The sequence below is a fragment of the Pezoporus flaviventris genome, unplaced genomic scaffold (genome assembly GCF_033815535.1).
Source record: "Pezoporus flaviventris isolate CSIRO_AGI_PZ_B2104156 unplaced genomic scaffold, CSIRO_AGI_Pfla_v1 ptg000045l, whole genome shotgun sequence".
NCBI classification, from domain to species: domain Eukaryota; kingdom Metazoa; phylum Chordata; class Aves; order Psittaciformes; family Psittacidae; genus Pezoporus; species Pezoporus flaviventris.
In genome coordinates, this window is record NW_026892593.1 from 26,178,380 (window position 1) to 26,200,157 (window position 21,778).

The 21,778-nt window shown below is 39.0% G+C and overlaps 1 protein-coding gene across 1 annotated transcript in view; it reads left to right on the top strand.

Annotated features, from left to right (window-relative positions):
• Positions 1 to 21,778, top strand: part of CNTN1 (contactin 1) — a 239,818-nt gene that overhangs the window by 102,392 nt on the left and 115,648 nt on the right. The gene's annotated exons all lie outside the window — the stretch shown is intronic.

The window sequence follows — 21,778 nt, forward strand, 5'->3', positions numbered from 1 at the left end:
CTTGAAGATGTATCCATACTTTTTGAGATATACTGTCACAGAGTACTGAGAAATAGCTGGTTTAATAAACCTGAAAGCTGTTTGCTGTGTGAAGGAGTAAGGTGTTGCCAGTCAGTATTGCAAGCAGTCACAACAGAATACTACCATTCCTTGGGTAAATGCCTTTTTATTTTGAGTTTTCATCGTTATTTTCCATTCACATCTAGTAACACCTGATTTGGCCAGTTTCGGATCCCTGACTCCTTATGCCACATTGCACAGAAACACGTACAGACCCCTGCCTCAATGAACAGTGTGTGTTTGGCTGTTAATTACCTAATAATCAGCTGGAAAATTGCTGTCCCAGAAATCAGGCTACGTTAATATTGCTCGCCTGAAAACATGACATTTTTGAGCTCACTACTCCGCGTGGAAGCACGTGCCTTGTTGTACAGGTTAGCCCTGGCAGGCTGCATCCTACCTGCTGTGTGAAGGTGGGCATGCCCAGGGGTTTGTCCTTCCATCACCCTTCCTTCCCATGCTGGGGAAAGCTGACTGTCTCAGGGATAAGGACTACATTCAGCTGGTGGGGAGACGTAGTGCTGGTTCCTGGGATCCTGCAGGCCTGCTGGGTGCTGAGTCACAGAGCAGGTCTGGGAGGAGCTCACCGGCCCCTGGCTGTAGCCACAACAGTTTTTGCAGCGAGATGAAGCCTATACATGTATAAGGAAGAGGAGCATTTAGAGAGGAAAGAGAGAGAGAGGGAGATGGTAAAAATCCTCCCTGCAAACACCGCATCTCACGTGTGGTGAGTGCAAGCACACTTTTGGGCATGTGGACTCCAGGCTGGGAACCTGGGGGGATGGCAGTGATATCAGTGAAGAGTTCACATAGTAGTAACAGGAAAGATGTGTATGATAGCTGGCTGCTTGCAAATGTGCTAGTCATTCTGCGTTTGCCATGGAGGATTGATTGTATTTTCTCTGCTTCTGCCATGAAATATCACCTGAAATGTGTAATTTTGCAGATTAAGCAGGCTTTTGACCATGAAAACAGATATAAAAAAGAGAATAGCTAACAGCAGAAAAAAAAATATCCTGAACTCCTCTCATTTAGTTAATTAGGGCATACCTAACATTGTGAATAACAGGAACTAAGTAAAATAGTGGAAACCTATTTCTGTGAGAGAGAATGACACATGTATACAGGGAAGGGTTGCACATTCAGATTTCAGAGCATATGTGATTTATAGAAATATGGCTCAGCTGTTTCAGTGCTTTGCTACTATTTCTAAGTGTATCAATGAATAAACATTACTTCCATTCTTTGACAGTCACAAATAAAAAGCATCACAGCTACTCTCACAATGTTAATCTTATAACAACATCCTCGTTTTCCCCCCATTGAAACTGAGGTATTTAAGTTACCTGTGTTAAATCAGGAAACAGATATAGTAATAAATGGTAAAGAGGTGGAAATACTAATTTTCTCCAGCAAATAACTGCTAGGATTTTCCAAGGTATTTGAGAAAGGTATCCAGGGTCTACTGAAATTCACTAGGGACTGTGATTTTTAGTCTCTTTGGCTGAGATTTTCAAAGGAGCATATATAAATATTTCAGTCACTACAGAGAAAACAGCTTGAATAAAAAGCTAGTAAAACAAAGGCAGCCCAGCAACTATGTGCTGTTAATACAGGTAATTAGAGGAAGAGCAGAATTTTTTGTTGTTCTTCTCCCCAATTTCCTCAGTAATTATATAATTTAAAATACCAAGAAATATTTCAGGATACTATACAGAGAAAAGGCTTAAGAAGGGAAGGTCTTGCAAGTATCTGATTAGTAAGGGATACTGTTCAAAAAACCCCAGGTTATTGTGGACAGAAGTCTTCATTAATAACCTGTTGGAATATTCTCTCGTTCTCATTATAACATCAAAGATTAAATTGCAGCTCTTGGTTTTCTCAAATTACAACTTTGCAAATTGTAATCAGCCTGGGCTTAATTCTGGAAATGATCTTGTAATAAATACATTTGCAATCAGGGAATTGATGCCTTGTACCAGATCTTATTGATTTTGCTCTTGCTTTAGGCTGCAGAGCAGATCCATTCAGTACAGTTAATAACTGAAGGGGTGACTATTTAGGAACATAAGAAGCTTCAAGAGCTGATGCTTTGGGCATTGTGTGAACTCGAATGATCACAAATCAGTTCTCACTCCCTGTTGCAGTAAAATGACATTGTCAGACTTTTGAGTTATGCCTCTGGTAAATAAAAGGAAAGGTTTCTTCTGGTCTGTATTGGTTTTCATTTGTTACTGGAAAAGAAAGCAGAAATAATGCATATTAATAAGAGGAATTAATAACAGGAATTAACGTGTAATAAGTGATCATGCAGTTAGGATTGTACCAAAAGCAAAATAGTAGGTTAGCAATAAAGAAATATCTTTGTGTATATCTTTGCTAACAGAAACATGCTTCTAAATTATTAATAACACAATAAAAAGTATTTCTTCCCATACTTCACTCTGTTATGCACTATAACTAGTCATTTATTTATTTTTGCTTTTCCTACTGTGTTGGTAAAGCGATCACTGAGAACAATCAAATTACTTTTACAAATTACAATTACTGATTGACTACACCTTCAGACAGTTAAAATTGATAATTGCGTAGAATCCTTTTAAGCAAGTAACCTATGAATACTTCTATGCTTATTACCAAAAAAAATATGTCAGTATGTGTTTGTCTGTATCTAATACCTGCTTACTCAACAAATCTGTTCCCTGGGTGCTAGCTTTTCAGCAGTAACTGAGAATAGCCACTTTTTCCTTCTCTTTGCATTGCCCTGTAAATAACAGTGAAGGGACGACGGAAGTGAGTTTGGTTAAACTCATTGCTCATTGATAGCACCAAAACTTCATTTGACTTAGCTGAGCAGCAAGAGAACTGAAACTCCTTTATCTCATTTGCTGAAGACATTATTCACAGTGCAGTGATATTTCAGTATGTTGGAAACAAGGTCTTTAATCTTTTAGGAGAAATTGGTAAGAGGAGCTCATGTCTTAGGTTTTCTACTGGTAGCATTTTTACTAAAAAAGAAAAAAGAAAGGCTGGCACACTAAGGATTACTTTATAAAAATAATTATTCACCTGCCTCTTGAGCTGGAAGCTATAAATTCATTGATTAATGTAGGTCAGTGAAACTAGAGTTTTTCAGCTGAGCTTTTTGAGCTACATCTCATTCCTTATTTTACAAATGGGTTTAGTGTCTTAAAGCTTGGATCTGGTACAGGTATTCCTGCTGCCTCCTACAGCAGTAATGCACAGGGGGCTTGTTAACTTATGGAACAGTGTGGCAGAAAATAAAACAGTCTTAGACAACAAAGTATACCCCTCAAGGTTTATTGTTTGAAGCAGGTAGACTACATTAAGACAATTGCACAGATATCTGCAAACCTTTCACAATGGAGAGTTCAAACACAGGGTTTTCCTCCAGGTGCTAGAATCTGACCTGACCACAGTGTTTGTCTGTCTTCATCCCAGCAACTGATCTCCTACCCTGAATCCTTCTTCAAAGAGAATGGGAATGACGGACTTATACATAAGATGCAAGTCTCTTCCCACTGCACCCTGTTGCAGGATAAAATTATCCTCAGGCTGTTTATTTATTTCCATGTGGAGAAGCCCAGCAGACTCAAAAAGTCTCACTGGTGCTCTTGTCATTGGATGAATGCCAGCAGTTTGACATTTTTGTGTCATGAGGCTTCATACTGGTTGTTACTGACCGGAAAATGGTGTTAGACATGAAATACAAAATTTGACTGGATTAACTGATACAAATTAAGAACTGTATTAATAAGTGTCTGTATGTGGCTACAGTAATGATGATCGCTTTTATATCCCAGCAGACACTTTGTGAGAGCATAGGCTATATTTCCTTATAGGAAAACACTGCCATCTGAATAAATGGAATCTTTTAACTCATCAGACGGGCAAAATAATGAGTTTACATGTTAAGAGACCATAACCACAAAGTGCTTTACTGAGTGTTTCAATAACTTGGAGCCAGTCTGTGCCAAATTCTGGTTTACATTCTGTAAGGGAGATTCAACTGGTGTTTGGTACCAAAGTACCTTTCATGGTAAGGCTGGAAGCGGACTCTTCCTAAACATGCTCCTTATTTAAGGTCTGGAACACTAGGCCCCTTTGAAAATGTTCTTATTGGGAAATGAGTGGGATTTCATAGCTGCAGGGAATGACTGCGGAGCAGTCACAAATTTGGCCAGGCTTTGTCCTCCTTCTGGGACAGAGCATGCTGTTCCCTTGCCCTTTTTGATGGGAAATTAGAGATGGCCCTAGGGAGAAGTCTCAGCCAAGGGCTGTGAGCTGGGAACTGGCAGACTTTCTCTTTCCAAATGGGACAGAGGTATCAGAAAGTTTTCTACTTGGTTTTACTTTTTTTTTTTTCTTTTTACTTTTTTAGGAAACCTGTTTCTTAGAGTAACATAAAGTGAGTCTTCTCTACGACATTCAGGTGTAGTTTAATAGGAATGAAACCAGTACGGGCTTCCATTAATGTAATTTCTGCAGTGTCTTTAAGTGGGATGCAGGAGGAAGAGGGTTTATGATGGAGAAGAGGAACCCTTGTGACAACAATCAATAGGTTCTCCAGAATCCCTCACATCTTACCAGGGGGTGGTCTGTTTGGAGTAACTGGGGGATTATTTAGGTTGACCTAGGGTTTGAAGCTCTCATAAAGAGCCTTTTTTTTATGCAGTGTGTGAATAGAGTAAGGCCTGTTTAGTCACAGCTTTGCCAACTTTTTGTAGTAGATTAATATAGGGTCTTTTCCAACATAAATGATTCTATGATTCTAAAGTCACAAATGAGGTGTACATGAATTTACTGATAGCACTGATTGGGATTTGATGCTATTGATCAGGTATTTGATTATGTGGAATCACATTTATACTAGTTGTGACTTGACCAAGCAGCCCAAACAACCATATCTTACATGTTTATTATACCTCACATAAATCAGATACTTCAAAAGGAAGCTCAATATGAGTAGAAATAATAGCATAGAAATGTAAACTCCCTTGCTTCCCTGCACCGGAATTCATGGGGCTCAGTGTAAACTGGCAAAGGCAGCCTCAATGCATCATGCTGGTTGTTTTGTCCTACAGCTAGGTTTTCAGATAACACACCAACCACATGCCTGTAGAGACCAGAAGCCATGCACAGGAGAGCTCTAACTGAACTGCTTATAAATTACACCCAGCTCAAGATCTTCTCACTGGCTACTACTGTCAACACTATACTGCCAACGCTATAGCTGATAATCTCTTTTCTTGCCTGCAGTAACACCATATATTGGGAGTTACGCATTTTTTTTCATGGAAGGCAAGAGAATTTCTGATGTTAATCTACGTTTTTTTTTTATCTTAAGATCCGAAGAAATCCCCAGCCATCTTTTTAAGACATTTTGAACTACTTCATGGCAAAACAAAAAGAAGAAGGACAAATGATCTGAATTTGTGAGCCATCATTGTGACAAATATACTTAAGGTTTCATCTTTCTACCATTTCTGCATTTGTTGGCAGTGTCACAGAATCATGTCCACAGAGAAGCTGTTCCAAATTTGTGTTTCAGATGCCTCAATAATTTTTTCCACAATAAAAAAAGTCAGGAATTCCTATTGCCACATTTGTGGTGGTAACATAGCATTGTCTTAATCATAGCTGCTTTTGTAGAATTACTTCTGCACTTTGTTTCACTACTGGTTTTATAATCTGCTTGAAGCAATGAAAACCCTCCTTCCTCCCATCTTCTGCAGTGATTTAGTGGCTAACATCAGCCCCAGTGAACCCCAAGCATTAGTGCTAGGGCATTTTTCCCTGCTTTTGCTGGGAAATGTCAACCCTTGAGCTTGGGCACTTCATCCTTTTATTAGGCAGCTTCAACAACCTGAGCAAGAGTGTTACCCCTCCTGTCCTCTTACTGGCAGAGCCACTCTGAAACGTATAGGAAGCTTTCCCATTGGAATAGTTAGACTTAGCTAATTAATAACTTGACACCAATGATGTATGATACTCTCCAGTGTATTTTCTCTTCTTGATTTTAATGATAAGAAGCATGAAAAAAATCCAGGAAACGAAATTTATCATTCAATCCATTTTTGGCCTCCCAAGGGTTTCACATATACTCTGTGAAATTGTAGTTTATTGATTAATTCACTAAATAGGGGAGAATAGAACAGGTTCTCATCCTGATTAAAAAAGCTGAAAGTATAACATTGAATATCATAGCCAGTAAAGGCAGGACTGCAGCAATTCAGAGCAAACTGCTAAAAATGCACGTCTTCAACCTGATGGCAGTGGCACAGTTGGCTGCAGCTCATAATGCAGCTTCAAAATGAAGACATATTAATTTATAAGGAAATCCATGTAAATAAAGTTTTTCTATGGAGTCTCAGATGTCCTCTCATGATCCTAGGAAAGCAAGAAAATTTAACAATTTTCTGCTCTGGGAGTGCTCCATTGCTAGATATTTCTGCCTGCCATGAGAAGGGTACTTTTCCTTTCATGTGCAGGACTTGTCATAGAATGTTCAGAGTTGGAAGGGACCTTCAGATCACCTAGTTCTGACTTGCCATAGTTCTGTGAGCAGGGTATCAGCTGTACCTGCAGAGGCAGGGGCAGGATCTGTCTCAAAAATAGCAGCTCACTGCTGAATAGCAGGCACTGAGTTCAACCTTTTCCAGCTGTGCTTCTCTTAAGTCCTTCAGATTTGCTCGGTGCCCCAACTCAGACTAATATCAGCAGAGCCTGGGTATATGTACATTTTAAAGTACATTTCTGGCTCTTGTGCACTGTAGCATTTTCCTCCTGAATTTTACCCATATATAGCAAGTCATTCTCATTTTGTTTTTAGAATATTCTAATGGCCATCAGCTTCCATATAGCAAGCACCAAGAAGTATGTGCTTGGTTCATGGTGTATCATTTTCTGTATTCCAGTTGTTCATACCCAGTGTGATTAGTTCTTTGGTATTGATGAGAGGAGGAAGCCTGATGTGACATAGCAAGACATATGAAACAGGAATGATTTTGTTGTGATGTGTAATACCAAGATTCTTTAAAACATATGAAATAGCATAGATGTACAGTAAGTCTTCTGCCCTGGAAAGGGATGTCTGAGCGAACAACGGGAGCTCTTGTAATATTACAAAGGGTGTGCAGAATGTGATAGGAATGACTGTGACTGTTGCTTGTAATGTTTTTGTTTAAATCTCTCGTTCTGTAATGAGAAACTATTCATGTCATAGCTGCAGAGTGTATAGGTGCAAAATGTTCTTATATGGGCTGAGAAAGCTATGAGACAAATTTGCACAGGAGCAATCTATCAAAGGCAGAAAGGTGCTACCTTCAGTGCGGGAAGTCCCCCAAATCGTAGAATCATTTAGGTTGGAAAAGATCTTTAAGATCGTCAAGTCTAGCTATTGATGCTATAACTGTATAGCTACATATAGCTATAACCATCACAGCACTAGATAAGTCAGCATGTGGACAGGACCATCAACAGTGTCACATTCCCACATGGATTTTAACTACAATTCAAAGGAAAAGACAGAAAAGGCACTCTTCAGGACTTTGAGTGGTAAGAGGCATGCTGTGAGTCAAAGCCACAGCACTGTCTACCCATCCCAGTTAAAAGGAATGACTGCCTTTAAAGTTCTTCTGCATACCCCCAGATGCGAGCAGGTAAATCCAGAATACCTGCAGTCATTGCTGGATCACACCCAGGAATTAATTACTGGCTTTGCAGTACAATTTGAAGTGTTTAATTCTGGGGAGGTTGCAGAGTTACAGCATTCCATCTGGATTCTATGGGGCACTGTCAGGGACAGAACTGCCAGGTCCGATGTACCATGGTTGTAACCTGCATGGCTCTTCTCAGAGTTTCAGGTGAGGGTTGTGCCAGGGTTGTAGCTGGCAGCTGAACAAGCTGCCATGTGTGGTGCTGTGGAGGCTCTGGGCAATACAGCTCTCCATATGCAGGTAATCACAGGCTGCTGGGATGCTGCCAGACCCTTCAGGACTTTTTGGGTTAAGCTATGAGCCAAGAGTACAGCCCAAAATCAGGAGGTTACTATCCCTGGCATTGCTGATCATTTCTTCAGAGGATTCATACCTTCTGTCGCTTATTAGTAAACTTACAATGCAGGTTCATCAACATCATTTTGGGGTTTGCCTTTGGGGGAATTTTTTGTTTATTTTATGTTGTTTGCTATAATTTTATAGCATAATTGATGAAAAATCCTTTTAGACATTGTGTGCTCTGTGAAATAAATGGACATGTGTTCGCATATGGAGTCAGATGAAATAAACCAGTATGAATTGGAACAGACGGAAACACACTTGTGCATGAAAGTATAATGCTTACCGTATACTAGAGGAGCTATAATGAAACTGTATCTAGCATCGCATGCTAAGAAGAAGGAAACACCCTCCTCCCCTCCTCCCAACATTAATTTGCACCTGAAATGCAATCAGTAATGAGCTAGCACATTAAAGCAGGAGATGACAGACAGTTGAGTACCATCTGGCATAAAATATAAACTCCCTTTACCTGTTGTTTGTGCTGGAAAGGTCTGCCTGGGCTGCAGCAACCAGAAGTCCTGACCAGTAAGATTTATTTTTTTTTTAAGGGCTTTTGTTGAAAAAGAGGAGTCTTAATTTTCCAGAGGCTGGCAAAGGATCTTTTCCAAGGACTGGGTCTACGTAATCATTTAGTAATGTTCAGAGAACTGATAACATTGGGCTATTTTGCTGTTGTGCTCCCTATAGAGCATCTGTACTTTTGTGAGAGGTCCAGGACTGGCCCATCATATGTGATGGGTTCAGTGAAAGTGTATGCAGAGCAGAGCTGCTTGATGACATAGTGCAAGGCCATAGGGAAGGCCATACTGCACCAGACCTGGTCCAGCATCCTGCCCTGAGCAGCCACTACCAGCAAATACCCCCCTGCTCTACCTCTCTTTCACCCTTCAGCTGCTCAGAGAATCCCTGATCTGGAGCCAGCTGGTGGGTGTTTAATAGCCACTGATCAACCTGTCCTCCAGGAATTTGTTTAATCTCTTTTTGAACTCGTTTATCTCTTCAGATACCTATAAAGGCATTTTGGTGACACTCCTCTCTGTGCTTGTAATATGTTCTTGTTTTCAGCGTGATGGGAGTTTAGACAATTGTGTCAAAACTTCCTCAAACAGAGAAAGTATGAAGATAAAAGAATTTAAAACCAGCAAAATGTATTTTCCCAGGGAAACTTCATTCTCTTAACTACCACAGCACGTCTTGGATGCTGCAATGTGCTTCCTCTTTGTTCCCTACAGTGAAGATGAACACTGTATCTCAGTACTTTTCAAGGTGACTCTTAAAAGAATTTTTCTCTGTCACTGTATCTCTGCTGTGCCTGCAGAGGCTTTGCAGATCACTTTGTTTTCCTGGTTCTGATGTGCATTTTCTTGTCATGAACTACAGACTTCCTTATATTGCCTGCTATTTGTCCAGAGAAAAAGAAAAATAAATGTGTGCTGTTCATTTCTATACTTGTCATGTTTATTTTCTCTCTTAGGCGGAAAGAAGTACGTGCAATTGAGGCCTATATAAATATTATTATTTTGCCCTAAGTATTCATTTGTTAAGTTTTGTTAAACTGTGAAAGGTGAGACCTAGAAAAAGCACTAGAGATGGTGTCTGCAGGGAAAAAAGGAAAATTAAATGCAGTAGCTTCCATTTGTAGTGCCCTTTTATTCTTAGCATGCTTTTTGTGTGCATCCAAAACTTTTCACTTACGCTAGAATGACACTTACATTGTCCCTGCTCATTGCAAGGGATAGGACTAGATGACCTTTAAAGGTCTTCCAGCTGAAACTGTTCTGTGATTCTATGATTAAATGAAATTTCAGCCAAAACTTCTGATGGTGGAGGTACCATGAGTAATTAACAGCAGTGGTGCTTGAACTACTGGCAAAATGAGACTGCAACAGTAAGGTTGCAAAAGGTTATCTGCTGTGAAAGTAGACCCATTGCCTGCCAGTGGCCAGATGCTGTGAATTAAGTAATTTTCTGTAGGTGCCATGTGGCTGTGCAGGGCAATGGCTCTTTCTTGAGCAAGGTTTTATCATGGGGAGTAAATACAAGGAATTAGCTCTTCCATCAGTTGCAATGAAGCACAAATCAAATAGGCCAAGTGTCTTGTTTTACCTCAGTTCATTATGTTTAATGTAGGAATACCAATGCTTCCTTCTTCCCATGTTTATTTAGAATAAAAATGCTCAGGGAATTTGATTAGATTTTGCACCCAAAACAGCAGCTTTTGAGCCTTCACTGGGAATCTGAATACTTTCTTGTAGCACAGATGATAACTGTGTCCTTGATTTTAATGTCTTTCTCCAGCACTGGGAGATGTCAGAAGTCTTTCTGTGAACATTCTGTATATCTTTGTCAGTATTTCTTGCTGTGTGGAGCTCAGCAGGCAATGGCTGCATATAACCCACTCACTGTACCTAATTATTCAGAGAGATTTCTGCAGTAATGCCTGTGCTAGAACATACCTTATGGAGTATATAAACTACAGGCTAAGGTGCAGTTGTTCATGGAAACCAAAAGAACAAAGAATAAGGAATAAAGAAGTAATTTATTTTTTAACAGTACATTGTAAATAAATAAATAGAAGGAAGTTTGTGATGTCTTCGGGGCAGCAAACAGAGATGAGGCATTTCTAAGCTGAATTGAAAGCTTGAAAATGGAGTTTAAATTTATGGGTGTGGACATTTTTGCTGTCGTCTCAGAAGTAAACAGTGAGTAGTTGGATTTGAAAGAAGTTCTATGGAGTCACTTAATTTTCATCCAGTAGCGAAAGGCAAGTTTTGCAGGTTGGAAACACAGGTTGATGTCCCATGGAGTCATAGCTGGAAAACAACTGTGCCCAGTGGTGAGTTCCATTGCAAGGGAATGCCACGATTCCAGTGTTTGGAATGGCTAGAGGATCTGAAATGTAGTGGGGTTAACATTTCTTCGTCATCAAGACATATAATGTGCTTGTGTATGACTCCTGAGAGAACAAAACCACAATTAATCTTCAACTTGTGTTTGTTTGATCTATGTTCTCCTGAAAATGTAACTAGAAATTCTGAATATTTGAGAGTTGAGTGGTGTGGTGTAGAGTCCCTATCACTTTTGCAGTGAATACCTCATAGGCTATTTACTACTCTGTAGGAAATCATTAGGCAAACTGGTTCATCTAAGACCTTCCCTTACATTCCAGTCAGTTTTCTGTTGGCTCATATGTGTGTATAACAGGTAAAATGTAGCCTAAGAAATAGTTATTTACAGATGGTTTTTCTTTGTCAATTAAAAATGGTTGAAGTTAGATAATAATTGTTTAATTTTAAATGTATTAACACTTTGATAGTTTGACATAGATTCAAAAATTTAAGAGTAGTTTTAAGGTTTTCCCTGCTAATTTTTGTAGAAAATATTCTTCTTATAGGTAGCATCCATGCAATGTTGATCAGTCCCTTGATTTTTATAAGTTATTTATGATGAGGCTGAAAACAAAATGGTGAGCATCTTTAAGGCTTTACACCGTGAGAATCACAATTTGTGCTCTGTTAATTTCTTTTGGTGTACAGTAAATAAAATATTAGCTAATTATTAGCTAATTTCGCATTCAGTAAGCTATTCACTTCTTACTCTTCCAAAGAAGGGAGAAGGATATGATTTATGCACTATGCTTAGAATTCCTTTTCTCTAGGACTTAATTTTAAAATGATGTTTAGGTTGTAGATTTAGCTGGTTTTAGTTAATTACAACATCTTAACTTTTCTGACTGAAATGTTTTGTCAGGTCCAGAAAAAACCTCCAAAAGTAACAAACCAAAACTCAACAAGCCACCCCACAAAAAAAAAGACAACACTGAAAAATTTCTTTAGTGGTTTTGTCTGAGAAGTGGTTAACTGCAAATACTATTATTTTTCTCAGCCCTCAATGTACTTTATGGAAGAGGATAGCTGTAGATCAATTAATTAACAAATCCTGTTCATGAACCATCACTTAATTACCTTGCAGTAGTCTAGAATCCCACCTAGATAAACATTTCTGACATTATGTTAGCCTGTCCTGCACAGTTGCTATAATTAACATAATAGTTCCTTAGAAGATGTTGCAATACATTTGCTGTGTTGATGTACTTCATACTGCACCAGCATATTGAGAAAGCAACCCAAAATATTCAGTTGACATTAAGAATGCTTGTACCACTGTTGTACTTTAATCAACAGGTAATCTTGATTAAGCTAAATCTTGGGAGATTTTTTCCCAAGATAATATTTCTTTATGCCTGCACCTTATTAACATATGCCAAAAGTGTGTCCTGTGGCTCCATGTGGGCTGTGCAGTCAGGGTAGAGAAGCAGGAGAACAACCACAGGAAGGACTTAAAGAAGAAACCCATGCATAGCTCTGAAATGCAGAAGAGCATTTCTGTACCTATTTGGTTGCTTCCTGGGCCGATTCTCCCCTCCATGATTCTCTGTTAAAAGACCCAGAAGTGAGCCTTGCAGAACTGCCCGTGTCCTCTGTTTCCCATCTTCCAGTTCTACTGCGGGAAGGCACAGTCAGATTCTTATGGTTAATCTTTCATTATGATTATTTGAAGAATGATGGCATTACATTTCATTATGGCATTAATAATTTCCTTAGGCCTCTCAAAACTTTGATGCATGGCAAGCTGATCTTAATCTAAAGCTGAACACTTCCATATTATTACTCAAATAGCAGTAAGGATGGAATTTGATGCAGTGATCTAAAATACAGCTGGTGCCTTTCTAAGGGCTTAAGGTAATCAAAGCCCAGAAACATAAAATGCTGCTGTATAAAAATCATTGTTTACTTTTGAATTAACTTTTTTGAACGTGATATTTTCTAGTGCTTTCCTAGAAATAGATTTATTTACAAATAGAGGATTGTAGACTAAGAAAAGTTCTGCTGTCAGAAAGCATTGTGTTCCTTAGCTTCTTTCAAAAAGATGTCCATTTTTAACAACAGTTGTTGGCTCCCACTCCGTCCTTGGAAGGTTGTTCCACAATCCTCCTCCTTTGATGGCTATAAATGTCACTGTAGGCAAAACTAATTTATTTTTCTAATACTAATTCCTGAATCAGATACTTTTCTGAAGAGTTGATCTGTGAAGTCTGGTTTCTAGCAACTGTCCCTGATCTCATCAGGTGCTTGTGCACATTTAATTGCCTTTTGTCATGTGCTCAGGAGCGCAGATTTTACCACTCTATATTTTTCTTTTTGCTACTACTATCAGAGACTTGAAAAGGCAGCATGCTTAGGCATCAAACCAGGTCTTTCCTTCTGCCCCGTCTCTAAGACATAGTATCATTTTTCTCAGGCTGCTCTGTGGCTTTGCTGTACACACATGCAGTACACACACAGTTTGAATGTGCTCTTTCTACAATGTTGGGTTTAGTGCAATTTAGTGCAGCATGGCAAGTTTGGTGACTCAGCCTTTCCTTAAGTTCTTTCATTGCCCTTCTATCCTTGCTCTTTTGTAAGTGCATGGTAACATACAGGAGAATTTATAAAGGATATTACATCTTTAAAGTTTTCAGTTAAGAGAATTCATAAGTAACCTTTCTGTCCTGCCTTTATTTGTCTAGAACAGAATTAACTTTGATGGAAGTCCTTAGCTTTATATCGGTATGAAAATAGCACCTCTTCTTGCCCTTGCATTTCATTCTCTCAGCACTCAAGCTTCAAGGAATCATTCATTCTAAAGTGCAAGCAGGGACCGCTCTGGCATTCTCTTGTTCTCTCTTAGTACAAGGTTGATGGGAGAGCATGTGGTGTAATGTGTCATGGTAATCCCATATCAACAAAACCTCCTCAGAACAGTGACATCAACTAGAGTATTTGTCAGATTTAATCTGACTAAAAGTGAGTAAACCATCAAGGTTGAGATTACTGACTATTGTTACTGTTTGTTACTGTTGAGGTTCACTTGACCGGTGATGTTAGGCATGCCTCAGTGAAGAGACTTCTGCGGACGTACCTGGTGTAGGCTCTGAAAACTCGTCAAGCATATATAGTGATGAATGGAAAAAACAAATATCTAGTGGAGTCCTCTCTGTGGTATTTTGCTTTGACACAGTTCTGGAATCCAGAACAGAAGGCACCAGAAAATGCCCTCTGGTCTCTGAGCCAGAGAAGAATTCAGTTCCTGTGGGCTACAGATTCCACTGGAGGCTTGAAGCCTAGGACAGTCTTCCTGTTCCAAGTTGTTCTTGTTTCATTCCTTCAGAACTGAGCAAGTTAGGCCATCTTTTGTAAAATGGCTCAGTTCTGTCTTCTTTTTTTTTTTTTTTTTCTATTTCAATGTGCTGACCTCAGCCTTCTGAAGATTTCTGTCTGACATGAATGCAGTGGTGTCCTGTCCTGCTGCCCAGCTTATACTAACACCACTGTAGTTCAGTCATTAAACTAAATAAAGTCATCATTTGATTGAACTGTTTGTTTAGTGAGGCTAACCAGTTTCTTCTAAATATCTGGAGTTTGCTCTTCGGCCCTCTTTAGCAAAAAAAACAGTTCCAGATATATATATAGGCTCAACTCAGGCCTAGGCTTAGTCACCTCTTTGGCTGGGCAGGTGTAAAATGAGAGTGGGGCAGGAAAGCTGACAGCAGGAAACCTCTTGATTGCTTTTCTTTGAGATGCAGAGTATGTTCTTCATCCGAGCCCCTTGGCAATGAGATGGGCATGATCCTTCAATAAGATTTGTCGTGTTATCAGGACTGCTGGTGTAGCCAAGACCAGCAGTAATGCACTGTGTCATGGCTGCAGTGGCAAACATCATGTTTGATACAAGCAGATGTAGCCTGTAAAAATCTAAGGAGAAAGAAATGGAATTCTGCTTCAGCTTTGAGCTGCATCGTATCAGCATTTACTTAGAATAAGAGATTAGGAATATGAGAAGAAAGTGATTCAACTTCGTTTTTTCTTCAATCAGGAAAGAAACAGCTGTACTGAGACAACTTGAAGGGGTTGTAAGGAACATTGGGGAGCAAATCACAGCATGTAAGTGGAACTCATTCTGCATCTCATTTTTTAAAAAAATGCAGGGAAAAATTTTCAAATTTACTTTAATACCTTTTATGGCATGCTTTTATTGTTGAAACATTTCCTTTTTGATGCTATTTCTAGCCATCCCAAATTGCAGTGGTCAGAAAGGCTTTTTGTAATAACACCCATGCCTAAGTAAACATTAATGAAATATTCATTTATGATAGCGAATTAAACTAATATACTTAACAGGCTTCAAATAAGGAGTAAGAGATGAATCAGAGAACAGCTGAAGCACTGTTGATTTTATATTCATCTTCTAGATTTGTGGTACTGAAGTGTCTGTATACATATATGTGTACACACACGGATACATGAGTTATTTAGGGGCTTTGCTTCGTTTTGCATCTTACTTCTTAACGAAGTGTTCTCAGATAGATTAGACTTCTAAAATGAACTTCCTAGAGCTATAAAATTGCCTTGAGATGTAGAATACAATAATTAGGGGTTGAATTATTTGTTACGCAAATCAGAGCAGTTTGCAGAAGTGTTTTTGACTACATCAGCTAGACTTAGAGGCCATATTAAAAGAAAACAAACCCTTCCTTTGTTATGTTTTAAATCATGGGTAAAAAAAAATATTAAAGACCTCTAAGAGGATTTCAGTAGGAAGCCCTACTATACAGCAAAATAACAAAGATTAATCTAGTGTTGAAAATGCTGCTTAAAATAAATCACCCTAGACTCAATGGTAAATACTGTGGTAGGCCAAATGCAGGTTGCTTCACTCAACCAGATTTACTGGTGAGGGCTTATTTTTGCAAGAGTTACTACACACATGCAGAGACACAAACAGTATGAAAAAAGAAATGGGTAGGGCAGGAGCAAGGAGAAGTTTCATTCAAAACAAATAAAAACATTAGAGTACAGCTGCCAGATACTTCATGCGGGAGCAGGATAAGGCCAAGGAAGAGCTTCAGGCATTTGGAACCTCCTCCAACCCATCTGTTTTCTACAAATGTTAGTTGGTGCTTAGACATTATTTAGGGCATGTCTACACCATGCATCACAAAATGGCATAGGAGTATGCCCAAGTAAGCTGGCAATGCAGTGTGGACAGACTCTGTGCCTGTCTTAGGGTGGATGGTACACTTCAGGCTCTCGACAGTCATCCATGCTCTGGCCTGTATAGTTTTGCCTAGGCTCAAGTCCAGCAGTGCCATGTCCCAGAACTGAGGAGCCTCAAATGATTGTATGCAAATAGATGTTCAAATGAGGGCGTTTTCCCTCTGATATCAAGTTACAAACTGCATCAATATATTATTCTCAAAATTGCAGCATGGTTGGGCTATAAATTCCTCTAAGAGTAGATTCTTGATACTAAAACCTTGGGGAATTAAAAAAAAAGTTATAGAACTTAAATAAATACCCCTATTTTAAAATTGCAAGTTAGAAATTAATTTTCTATTGCACACGAAACTAACAACACTGCCAAAACCACACAGTAGAGACTAGTAATTATTAAATTGCTAGACTGGAAGTGTTAAATGTAAAATGCAAGCCTTGCACTGATGGGTGTCTCCGAGATAAATGTCAATGGGTTTGCTGTGTCACCTTCAGACCTTTAGAGGTTGGGGCGGTGTCTCTAAGATGGTGTTTGTATCATTTGCAGTTCAAAGAAACAAGAAACTTTCCTGGGCCTCTAAAGGTAGCTTCTGAACTCCCTAAATTAAATAAATGTGATCAAGCTTTCAAAAATGCTGACAAGCTAATTCCAATCAACTCCAAATACAGTAGGATGTGCAGATACATGACATGTTTAAATGCAAACCATGTTTATTTAAAAGACCATATTTGGATTTTAAACCAACCTTTAAGAACCCAGGTTTACAGAAAACATGAGCTACAAGTCACAGCTGAGACTGGATCACATATGAGTTCTGTTCTGGCATTGCAGACTTTCCCTCTTTGCCAGCCCCCACTGTTTCCTTATGTTTATCTTCTTAAGCAATTCCTTCGTAACACAAATGTTTATGTATCTGTTCTTTGTTCAAAACTGAAACAAGTTTGTCATTATTTGATAATCAGGAGACCGAAAAAAATGTGTTTTTCTTCTTAGAAAAGTCTGAGTGGTGAAACCACTGGCTACAGGTGGAGTGATAGATTTGACATTCGGAAGGTATGGGCTTTTAGCAGACAAAATGACTTTTGCTGTCCTGATTAAAAAAGGTTTCATTTGATTGACATTCTAGCTTTAAAATCACTCAAGTGAACAGTGTTCTTTTTTCTCTCTCTTCCAAAAGACAAATACATGTCTTAGAAAGATGTTGTCAATAGAGGTCTAATTTCATTGTAAAATGTGTACCAAAAGCCTGTCCTTCATCGAGGGCTTATGTGCACCTTCATATAAACCTCACGCAGCCAGAGTCATTGCAGTTGCTTTAAAGTACATGGTGCTATTTGAGATACTATATGTAGCCATAGTTATTCCCGTGTTGCTGTAGAAGTGATCGGAGTTCCCTGATGGAGCTGTGTCCTTGTTGTTCCCAGCTTTTCTCACTGTGCCAGAAAGCCTATGTAATCACAGGTGTTTTAACAGGACTGAGCTCTTGAGAGCTAACAGTAGGCCACACAACTAAAGTTTGGTCACAATGCTAGGGGTTTAAGCCTATGGTGAATACTCAAGAGTGGGCTGAGTTCAGTTGGTTTTGTCATTTTAGCACAAAGTGACAAGGGGGAGAGTATAAATATACTCTGTTGAAAGACAGCCCTTGAGTTGTCAGGAAGATAAGATGTATTTCACTGTGATTGTGGCTAAACCAAGAGGCCTGATAATCCTCACTTTGCCTGACACTGACATTTAGGTGTTTTACTGTGTATAAACAGTTTTTGTAGCATTTATATAATGGTACCTAACTTTTATGCAGTACTTGAGCAGTTATTTGTCAAATAAGCCACCTCCGAAAAGGCTTATGTTTTGTAAGAGGAAGATGAAGGAGACGGTAACAAAATATACTGCTTATTTCTTCTGTATGCAAAGGGACATGCATGTAAGATTTACCAGTTTGTGAAAAGTGAGAATACACATAACCAAAACTTTGCATGCAAACAGAATTAACATAAAATTGTAGAAGTGGTCTATATGATCTAGTATTTTCTCTCCAGGAGTTTCAAATAACATATAGTAAATAAAAAGTATAAAAAGCGGGAAAAGATTGCATAATATACTCCTACAATATTCTGTCTATTCCAAGCAATTTGTTATTCAGGATTTCCCAAATCACAGCTGCCATCTTGGGCTTATCACATTTTAGAGATTTCTGTATTGCACAGTTGTGTAATTGCTTTTGAATTAATTAAAATAAAATATAAATCCTTACATAATTAGCAGTGAGATCCACACTACACATGTACTCACATGGGGTGAGCTTTTGATGCAAATAGCCAAATTTTCCTCTTTCACTGTAAAGCTTCAGGGAGGGCATGAACTGAATTTCTGGTGAAACTAAAGTGGAATTTACTCTCTACATGCATGTCTGTTTTAAACGGCACCTCTCTTGGACACACCACATAAGCAACCTGTTCCTCAAGAGACTTTGTAAGCTTAGGAATACAAGGTGTAATTTCTTGCTTAATACATGCAATAGATAGGACTTAAAGCCACCAGGTGCCACTCTCAGGTTTCCAGGTGTCCTGCTGTTCCACAGCAGGCATCAGCCGCATGGGGAAACCATGAGCCTCCAATGTGCCTTGCATCATCTTCAGTATTGCTGAGTTGCCATCTCCCCTTTCCTGTTTTTCTGGGTTTGATTTTGTTTTCTTGGGGCTTTAAACCTATAAAACCTAATGTTTTTAAATCATTACTTTCCCTCTTGAACTGCTGAGCTTCTGTCTTTTACCTTCTCAACAATTATATTGCTGTCTGTACTTTCCCTTCTCTTATTTAGTGTAATTTAAGGTCACACTTTCCTAACATTTGTCATGAATAAACCTAGTGGAGGTTGCACAGCTTGGCTAAGCTGGGGTTTGCCCCATAGACAGCAGAGTCCCTGGGCTGGAGAGCCACTGCCAGAAAGGAGGGTTCAGTCCCAGCACCACAGTAGAGCTAGGCAGAAGTGGAACACCCAAAGAGCACATCACATTGGGTGTTAGGTCCACTCTGCTGGTTCTTCCTCACTGCTTCTTGTGTCGACACAGCATCCATCACTGGTTCACTTCTGCTTACAGCGTTTTGGAGAGAAGAATGAAAATACCTGAATTGTTTTCAGCGTGTAAGCTGGGGAAATCACACATGTATAGGATGGCACCCTGATGTTTTCTGGTGTGTTTTGTGTTTCTTTTGTAGTAACACTTCAGAATTTATTCTTTTTTTTCACTGTTAATGAGCAATTTCACTGTTAATGAGTTGTCTTTCTTGTTGGCTCCCTCAAAGGACTCCAGCAGAGCTGGGAGGTATAGTTTCCTGCTAAAAAAAAACCATACTAATCTTCACTGGTACATCACACTTAACAAATTGCAAGAATATAGATGCAGTTTTGAGTTACCATTAAAAAAATAAAAGAATAATTACTGCTTTTTCTCATACATAAATATCTTATTTTCTTTAGAATTTTTAACAAATAAAGGATACTATTACACACTGTTCAATTCCTAATAATTAATTCACTGTTCCTAAAGATGTAGCATCAATGACTTCAAAAGAATATAGAATACATATGACGTATAAAAAAATGCTGTAGTTAATCTGTGCACAAAGATATGTTACATAGAAGTATCTCTTACTCAGCTGTCCTGAGTACCCAGCATATTACTGTGTAAATGAATATGGCTTAATGCATTTGTATTATTTTTATGGTAAATTTATTAGATAGAATGCATGCAAATGAACTATGGTGTATCAAATCAATTAGTATTCTTAATCATGACTCTCAAGTTATTTATTCTAAGCCTACAAGCAATGTGCTAGATTCTGAGGAGTTTTTACAAAACTACAATGTTTTATAGCCAAAGTTTAAAAAATACTAGAGAAAGTGATTAAAAAGAGTTTTAAATTAGTAATTGTAACATTGTTGTAATTAAAAGAATAAAACTTTAGTGAAAAACAATAAAACCAAATTATTCTAATTTATTTTTCTTCCCCTTCTTCCTTCTGGGGCATCAGAACAGCTGTAATTACTGTATGCAAGCATTTATGTTTGCAAAGGAAAAGCTAAATACATGTAATTGATAACAACAGCTCAGTTTCCCAAGTGAGGAGAATGAGTGCTTGTGCTTAAATCCAGTCATTGCAGCCAGTTCCCAGTGTGCAGCAAGTGACCTTGCTGTGTCTGAAATGGGACGTAGCTGTTCCCTTCTTGGGAGAGTAGAAAACAGATAAATGCAAAAAATGTTGAGTTTACAGAAATTGGAGTGACCATCTTTAAATTAGGAAGCAGAAGCTAATGTTGGTGTAGACTCAGTAATACCTATCTATTGTGTGCTGGGGTTGTAGCCTGTCGTCCGTATGAAAAATGGACACCCAGAAGAGTGTGAACTGGATGTAGGGAGAGGATGCTTGCATTTGTTGTCTGACACATTTTTTCCAGTTCCTGGGAATAGCAAGAGAGTAGTGTATGTCTTCCGTGAAAACTCTTTTTCAGACTGCAGGCTAGCAAGAACACAGATCTTGTGTTAGTTCCACTGGTTTGAGAAGGGAAGTTAGGGAAAGAGAGCCAGAAACAGGGTGCATACCCAGCGTGGATCATCTTTGCACATCTCTACGCAGCAGTTTTAAGGCTTTGTGTGCTGGGGGTTGCATCTGAACCATCAGTTGCCATAACCGCCAAGTCTAAATATCTGTTTATACCTTTGGCTTCTTCAAACATTTAATGCCAACAAGTTCCCTTATTATCTATTTCTTTAAATTTCAGTGCCTGATGGTGTCACTGGTTTTATTGCATGTTACAGTAAATAATTTCTCTCTTCATTTTCTCTACCTCATTCACAAGATTATAGACCTCCTAACATTATCAGTCACCACTTCTGTGAAACAAGGAGGGTAAGTTTATGCAGTTCTTGTGTGGAAGATATTCCATACCCCCAGTCTTCTTTCTTCTCCATCTCTGTAACAACAGAAAAAAAGACAACATAACAACATAAAAAGGACATGGAACTGTTGGAACAAGTCCAGAGGAGGACCACGAGGATGATCAGGGGACTGGAGCACCTCTCTTAGGAAGACAGGCTGAGAAAGTTGGGGCTGTTCAGCCTGGAGAAGAGAAGGCTGTGTGGAGACCTCAGAGCAGCCTTCCAGTATCTGAAGGGGGCCTATAGGGAAGCTGGGGAGGGACTCTTCATTAAGGACTGTAGTGATAGGGCAAGGGGTAACGGGTTAAAACTTAAACAGGAGAAGTTTAGATTGGATATAAGGAGGAAATTCTTTGCTGTTAGGGTGGTGAGGCACTGGAATGGGTTGCCCAGGGAGGTTGTGAATGCTCCATCCCTGGCAGTGTTCAAGGCTAGGTTGGACAGAGCCTTGGGTGACACGGTTTAGTGTGAGGTGTCCCTGCCCATGGCAGAGGGTTGGAACTAGATGATCCTAAAGTCCTTTCCAACCCTAACTATTCTATGATTCTGTAATTTCTCAAATTCTACATTTTTCCTTTTGAGTAGGAGTGGCCACAATGGTAG